Source organism: Nymphaea colorata, chromosome 1, assembly GCF_008831285.2.
Source record: "Nymphaea colorata isolate Beijing-Zhang1983 chromosome 1, ASM883128v2, whole genome shotgun sequence".
Classification (NCBI taxonomy): Eukaryota; Viridiplantae; Streptophyta; class Magnoliopsida; order Nymphaeales; family Nymphaeaceae; genus Nymphaea; species Nymphaea colorata.
Genome location: NC_045138.2, coordinates 43650451 through 43658819, shown reverse-complemented (window position 1 = coordinate 43658819; position 8369 = coordinate 43650451). Strand labels below are relative to the sequence as shown.

General features: G+C 38.6%; 1 long non-coding RNA gene across 2 annotated transcripts; it reads right to left on the bottom strand.

The window, feature by feature from the left end:
* Positions 1-5657: 5657 nt before the first annotated feature.
* On the bottom strand, positions 5658-8218 carry LOC116246262 (uncharacterized). Of its 2 annotated transcripts, XR_007572268.1 has the most exons (4): positions 8081-8218; positions 7860-7957; positions 7514-7654; positions 5658-6008 (listed from the first exon to the last, which is right to left on the bottom strand). It is a non-coding gene; the product is annotated as an uncharacterized LOC116246262 (long non-coding RNA). The 2 variants fall into 2 exon arrangements; XR_004170674.2 differs by lacking the exon at positions 8081-8218 and having other exon boundaries at positions 7860-8027.
* Positions 8219-8369: the final 151 nt, after the last annotated feature.

Genomic DNA, 8369 nt, shown 5'->3' with positions numbered 1-8369 from the left:
GACCATCATTTATGATATGGCTGTAAGATTTTGATATATAATACCAAACCACCGAATGAACTTAGATGCAAGAGGAGGAAGAGAGAAGTGGACTGCACGTTCAAGCAAGAGAGAGATGAAAGAGAGCAGCAACAAATGACGTCTGCCTCTTGTTATCATTATATACTAAACACGATTTAGGGTACATCATAAAATACACAAAATAACATTAAGATTTACAAGTATGTCACCGCCCACGATGTGTTGGGCGTGTGGATCAAATGGGTCGGGTCTGGGCGACCTGATCCACATTGTACAAACTTAACAACCCCCCTCAAGTTGTGCATGGGGTTTGATCATATGCACAACTTGTTCTTCAATTCCCAGAAATGGTGCCCTATGAGTCCCTTTGTAAAAAGATCAGCCACTTGTTCAGACATGGATATATAAGTGGAAACAATCTCGTCTTCCGCAACCTTTTGATGAATGAAGTGTTGATCACTCTTTATATGCTTAGTGCGATTATGTAGAACAAGATTGAAGGCAATCTTGATCGCACTTTGGTTGTGACAAAATAGAAATGACTGAGCAATGGGAAGAGAGAGTTCCCCAAGTAGATGACGTAACCATGAGGCTTTAGCTGTGCTTGCAGTCATTGCCCTATAATCTACCTCTGTGCTAGATCTGGCAACTGCATGCTATTTCCTGCTACTCCAACAAATAAGATTGGAATCAAGGAAGAGACAATAACCAGAAACTGATCGTCTATCGTCTGGATCACCTGCCCAATCTGCATCAGTATAAGTGGAAATGTTGTGGCCATGCAAAACAGTTGACTGTCTTGTGTAGATGAGTCCATCCCCAAGAGTAGCCTTAAGATAATGGAAAATACGTTTGGTAGCATCCATATGCCCTTTTGTGGGTGCGTGCATAAACTGAGAGACTTGATTCACAGCATATACTACGTCTGGGTGTGTAAAAGTGAGATATTGCAACATGCCAACTATACTCCGATAGAAACTAGGATTTGGGTAGGCATCACTCCCATCAGAGACATTTAATTTTGTGTTGAGAACACTAGGTATATTTATGGGCTTGCAATTTGTCATACTTGTCCTATCCAAAATATCAAGAGTGTATTTATGTTGTGTAAGAGTTAATGTGTCACCTTTTCTATCAAGCTCAACACCCAAGAAATATCGTAGTTCGTGGAGATCTTTCATCTTGAATTCTTGTTGCAATACCTCCTTAACATGAGACATATGACATGAAGAGTTTTCAATAAGAACTATGTCATCTACATATATGAGTAGCCAAGTGGTAACTTTACATGAATGATAGATGAATAAGGAATGATCAAGTGAATTTCTGAGGAAACCAACCTGTTGTATATGGAGGGAAAATCTATCGAACCATGAATGAAATGTTTGCTTAAGCCCATACATTGATTTTTGTAATTTGCACACCCATTTGGTTGGATCATTGGAAACATATCCTGGAGGTTGTTCCATATAAACTTCCTCCTTTAGAAAGCCATGAAGAAAAGCATTTTTAACATCCAACTGATATAAATTCCAACCAAATGAGACAGCAGGAGAGATGATAACCCAGATCGTTCCCATCTTGATGACTGGACTGAAAGTCTCATCATAATCTTTCCCGTACTGCTGAGTGAAGCCTCTACCCACGAGTCGAGCCTTATATCTATCAATGCTTCCATCAGGTTTATACTTGAGTTTGTAAACCCATTTTGAGCCCACTACATTCTTACCATCTGGACGAGGAACAATCTCCCATGTTTGACATTCATTTAAGGCAGTCATTTCTTCATTCATCGATCCAATGTTTGCTTTTGCACGCTTGCTCATAGCATTTTGGCTCCACCTTTTTGTTCAATTCTGTCATGAAGAGCTGAAAATCCAAAGAGAAATTACCATAACTTACCCACCTATCAATAGGGTGCCGCACACGTTATGATCTACATGGACAAGTAGTGGCAGTTTTTGGATCAACTGGAACTGATCGTCGATTATACACCACTCCTGAAAACTGATTAGGTGATGTCATGCTCATGTTGTTGGTCTGAGTAGATGAAGGTATGTTGTCCATCTGAGTGTTTGTGGCCATCCCGGGCTCATCAATAGTTCTGTCACTTTGTGCCCTGGTGTGTATCAGCTCTTTGATCTAATATTTCAGCATTTAGCCATGAGTCATATACATCATTTCTAACATTAAGTGTTGCATGTGGCTCCTTTATATCCTTCAACCTGAGCTCATAAAAAACAACATGTCATGAAATATGCACACGTCTAGTTTTTGGATTGTAACAGTGATAGCCTTTATAATTTTCTGCATAACCCACAAATCTACACATGACAGCTCGATCTTAAAACTTATTTCTCAAAGAAAATCAACATGAACATAACAGATGCGTCCAAAAACACGTAGCTCATCATAATTTGGTTGTTCTTGATGTAAAATAAAGAATGGAGATTTTCCTTCAAGCATGGATAGTGGCAGTCGATTAATAACATGAACAATAGTATGGAAGGCTTCAGTCCATAAACTCATGGGCACATCAGTGTTATGTATCATACTGAGAGCACTTTCAACTATGTGCCTATGTTTTCTTTCAGCAATACCATTCTGTTGTGGTGTGTAAGGATAGGAAATCTGTCTAGTGATCCCATAATTTAGTAAGTACTCAGTAAATTCATTTGAAATAAACTCACCACCATCATCACATTGAAAATGCACGATATTACTAGAGTATTTATTTTGGACCAAGGCGTGGAATTGGGTGAACAAGCAGAAAACTTCTGATTTGCTTTTCATGAAGTGGATCCAAGTGTAACGAGAATAAGAATCAATGAAAACAACATAATATTTACTCCCGGAAGATGAAGAAATAGGAGCAGCCCCCCAAACATCAGAATAAATGGTGTCAAATAACTTCGAAGCTCGCTTATTTATTGATTGAAAAGGAAGAGCATGGCTCTTACAAATATGACAACTTGAGTACATGTTAGACTCACTGACAGGACTTGGACTGGACTTTTGTAATAGTTCGTCTGCAACAAGACTTTGAATGAAAGACTAACTACAATGTGCTAAACGACCGTGCCAAAGAGATGACATATCATACTTTGTGATATTGACTTCACTATGACTTGGAAAGGATGAATCTGAAACACAAGACTTAGACATTTTTGGAGCTTCTTCAATGACGTACATGTCTCCTTTACGAACACCCTCAGCGAATGTCTTCTTGGTTCGAGCATCATTAACATAAACAGAAGAAGGAGTAAACTCAACAGAGGAATGAGTATCATCAATCAGCTTTGACACAGAAATAATATTTTTCTTGACATTTGGAACAACAAGAACATTCTTTAAAGGTATTGAGGAATGAGCCATGGATAAGTGTGCACTTCTAATATGTGATATATTGTGATGGGAACCATCTCGTATGACAACTGAGCCTTTAGCTAAATAAGGGAGAGCACTAGAAAGCTTACCTGCGTCACCAGTTACATGAGCTGCAGCACTGGAATCCACATACCATTGTCCTTCCTCATTTTGCTTGAGATTGATTTTAGACAACGCTGTCATTAGAATTTGCTACACATCAGGGGAAATGTTCGATGCCACAGTCATGTTCGAAACAGATGACCCTGCTCCCTTATTGTCACACCGGACCTGTTTTCCTTTGTTCTGTGGGTTATGCCAACATTCTGACTTCACATGACCTCTCTTATTAAAATAAAAACAAGTAGGTATCCTTCGTGGTACATTTGCATGTGCATTTGTGTTAGGTGTTAGGTGTAGGAAGGACACCTCTCCTCTCCCCATCCCTGCCTGTGAGTTCCAAACTCTTGGACGACTTCCTTGTAAAGCATGGGTCCAAGTGACAAATACATTGTGACCGCCAAAATGAACTAATTCATGTCGTTGTACACGACTTGCTTCATGTTGAATCAACTTTGCTTTCAAGTCTTCAAAAGAGGGAAGAACAGGCAATACCTCTAAAGCAGTGCAGAAAACATCAAATTCTGGCTCCAATCCACTCAAAGCCTGTTGTACCTTGTTCTTGTCACTGACTGGATGCCCTATGATGGCAAGCTGATCGCTAACATTTTTTATCTCATGTATACATTCCAAGACTGAACGTGTACTTCGCTTGATATCCTGAAATTGCCTCTTGAGTTGTAGAAATCTCGCTTCTGATATTTGAGAATATGTGGTAGCAAGTACATTACACAACTCAAGTGCTGAAAGATCATCATCAACACCCGCCAAAACTTCATCTGATAGTGTGGAGGTGATATAAGCAATGAGAGATTGATCATGAGCCATCCACATCTCATATTCAGGATTGATTTCTGCAATAGTCTCTCGAACTTGCCCTGCAGCATTCTTCATCTCTCGCATAATCCATTCAGGTGGCGCAGGTGTGGTGCCATTGAGATGTCCATAGAGACGGTGACTCTTGATGAACGGGACTATTTGACGTTTCCATGTCAAATAATTGGTATGATTTAGCTTTTGTGAGATAAGTTGAGTGATGAAATTGGACGACAAGATGCTGTAATTGCGGTGGGGATCCATAAATGCAATAATCAGAAAATAAGAGAAAAATAGAAATTTTGAGATTAGGGTTAGGTGGCTGACGGTATGGCAGATTAGGGCAGACAGTAGGATTAGGGCAGATGGTAGGGTTAGGGCAGATTAGGACAGACGGTAGGATTAGGGCAGATTAGGGTAGACAATAGGATTAAGGAAGATTATGGCAGAAAATTTGGGGATTAGGGCAGAAATTTGGGGATTAGGGTTAGGGCAGAAATTTGGGGATTAGGGCAGAAAATAGAGATTTGAGGATTAGGAGAGAAAAGAAACAAAAATTAGGGCAGAAATTAGAGATTCTTACCGAACATTCTCAGTGGCAAAACCTGACTCTGATACCATGTAAGATTTTGATATCTAATACCAAACCACCGAATGAACTTAGATGCAAGAGGAGGAAGAGAGAAGTGGGCTGCACGTCCAAGCAAGAGAGAGATGAAAGAGAGCAGCAACAAATGACGTCTGCCTCTTGTTATCATTGTATACTAATCACGATTTAGGGTACATCATAAAATACACAAAATAACAATAAGATTTACAAGTATGCCACCACCCATGATGTGTTGGGCATGTGGATCAAATGGGTCGGGTTTGGGTGACCCGATCCATATGTACAAACTTAACAATGGCTAATGGTAAGAGTTGTTGTACTTTTGTAGGCTGCCCTTTTGTGCCCTAAGTGTTGACTGGTTTGTTTTGTCCCTTATTCACCTTTTCTTTTTCTTGAGAGTTGAACCAGCAATCTGCCTTTACATCTACCTTTGTGTTACATTGAAACAAATGGACACTCTTCTTTAGTTCCCTGCATTAAATGTCAGATGTATGAAGAAGGCCAGGTCCTCCTTATCCAAAATGTCCTCTACCTTCCCCACCTTGATACCCTTAATTTCCTCATCCATAACCTATGGAGGCATTCATAGCAACCATTGAATGAGAATTTGTGGTGAAATCATTCACTTTTGATCTTTGCTTCATAGTGCTCTCATGTTCAAGAAGTTTGCCTAAAGATCTTCAAAATTGAGCATATGAGAAAGACACTGCAAAACAATAGTAAGTGTATCAAAATCAGGCCCTAGACCATTGATGAGTTGTTGCAATGTCTTTGTCTAAAACCACAATACCAATAACAACCAACTAATATGTAATTCCCTTCATACGACCTATGTACTTCATCACAATCATGAAACATTTCTTATGATTCTGTAACTCCTTCAACAATAATAAAATTCAAGCCCCCGAGATCTAAGAGTAAGTCTGAGTTAAGTGTTTACATAGTCTAACTACTGTGTAGTCATCTGAGAGAGTAGATAACACCTCCTAAGAGATTGGTCACGCTTTCTCCAAACTGTATATTCCAGGTTCTCCATGGTTTTGGAAGACGTGACACCCTTCTTGTCCTTCATTTCCTGCACAATAAAACATAGTGGTGTGAGAGCAGAACCATCAAGATTCTCATTGAGATCATGACTCTGTATAAATAGGGGTATCTATCTCTTCTATTGTCAAGAAATTAGTATGGGTGAACTTTTCACTAACAAGCAAACATTTAGGAAGCTGGCTGAGGGGCTGGAACTCGAGGAAAAATCCATAATGAGAATAAAAAAATAGGAAGTCAAGGACAAAGAGAAACAAGAGATATTTATGAGGACAAGAAAAAGAATGAGGAGTCTCCAAATCAATTAGCATTATAGGTGAAAACACCTACCAACATACCAAAGTTCGCCTTTTTTTTTTTTGTGGCGGGGGTTGGGGGGGGGGTACAAGGGATGGAGGAGGGATGAGAAAAAAGGAGCAGAACTGCTGCAACCTACTCAAACTAAAAAGCAAAAGCTCAAATTAATGTTTAACAACTTCCCTTCTTTTTCTTCTTCTTCTTCTTAGTTTATTTTGCTAATTGCTTGACAGCAAGAATGACCACTAAAAAACAATACAAGACTGTATAAGGAGAAATAGAGGTGATGTCAAAAAACAAGAGTAGGTGAGATCGAGAACAATAGCTCAGACATATGATGTTGAAGCTAAAAACAATATGATACTGTGCAAGGAGAAATAAAAGTGACATCAAACAGCAATAGTAGATGACATCAACTGCAATAGCTCAGAAATATGACGTTGAACCAAGAAATGTAACAGATCATATTCTTAATCAGATTGCACCCAGAATAACGACTAAGAGGCGGCAGAAATATAAGGGCATGAAAACTAGGGAGAAAAAGTTACAACATGAATAGAATATAACAAAACAATAAGACAGGAAGAAGACTAGAAGACGAGGAAATTCAGCATAGAACCAATTTCTTGAAAGGAGAAATAGATTGGATCTCTTAGATGATAAACCACATATCAAAATTTTCAACAGAAACACTATCAAATGCATTTAAAGCAGCTTCAACAGGAACGTCCACATACATCCTTTGCTCATAAAGCATTCTCAACTAGAGCAATTTTAAAAAATATGACTATAAGAAACAAAATAAAAGCATCTATACAAGTGAAAAATTGTTTAAAAAGAAAAACCTTCTTAGTTAAAGAACTTTCCAATAATATACAAAGATCAAATATGAAGGGAAAGCGTAGAGTCAAATCAGCCATAGATGAGTAACAAATCATGCCAAGTACTGAAAAAAAAAAACATAGTTGGGAATTGTAAGACTATAAAATATAGCACAAGAAAACAAATCATACAGTAAACACCAATCTATCAAGGACCTTTTAGTTGTCTCCATCACAGTGGAAAAGAATGGGCCATCGTACATTACATCTAAGTAAGTGCATCACTCACACAAGCAGCAAATTTTGTCACTTTTCTCCACCAAAAGAGAGATTAAGAATTTCCCATTAAGAAAAAAGTTCCATGTAGATAAGAAGTGAAAAAACGAACGGACCATTGAGACAAGAGAGTGAGTGTCACCTAAACAAGAGACAAAGATCTCTAGAAAATTGCTTGATCGGGGCTAGCAGAAACAAGTTGTCAAAGGAGAAGCCATGGCGAACAACGGAAGATAAGCTATTTCAAAGTTGCAGCTGGTCTCCCAAAGTCATGCAAAAACACCTTGAATGTTGAAAATTAGGTCAGCTAGATGAGAAACAACAGTGAGCCATGCGATGTCGCTAAAGGAGGAACAAAGCAAGTCATTAGAATAGTGAAAGAATAGAGGTCGATCACCAGAACAACACAATGCCACTAGAAAAGGAGTGAAACAATGTGATTGATTATTGAAATACACAAATGGATTGTAGAAAATTCAAAATGCTACCAGATTAGGAGGAAAGAAGCTGGTGGTGGATCACAAGAACAATGACCCTTCCTGTGGTGGAATGCCATAACAACGAGCCTTCGTAAGAAAAAGAGAACCTGCAAAAAAGAAAGGAATAAAAGAGTATTGGTAAAATAAGGCTGTGCTAAAATATGTGTCTTTGCTGTGGCACAAGGGAAACTAGACCAAAGAAGATCCACTACAAAAAGCTGATGAATTACTGGTGGCCAAAAAATGTTGGTGAAACATAAGTGCACGTTGGTAATGGTTTTTTTTTTTTAATGTTTGTGATGATCGTTGGCGAAGACATGTCGGCAAAAACCATCACCGATATCTTGGAGCCCTACGTTGGTGTAGAGGCCATCATAGACACGCTAAGCATGTAGGTAACATAAGATTATTACTGATGTCCAAAGCATGTCAATAATAATTTTTTACTGACACCTAGTAGATGTCAGTAAAATGTTTTACCGATAATCAAATGGGAGTCGATAAAGATGTTTACCAACA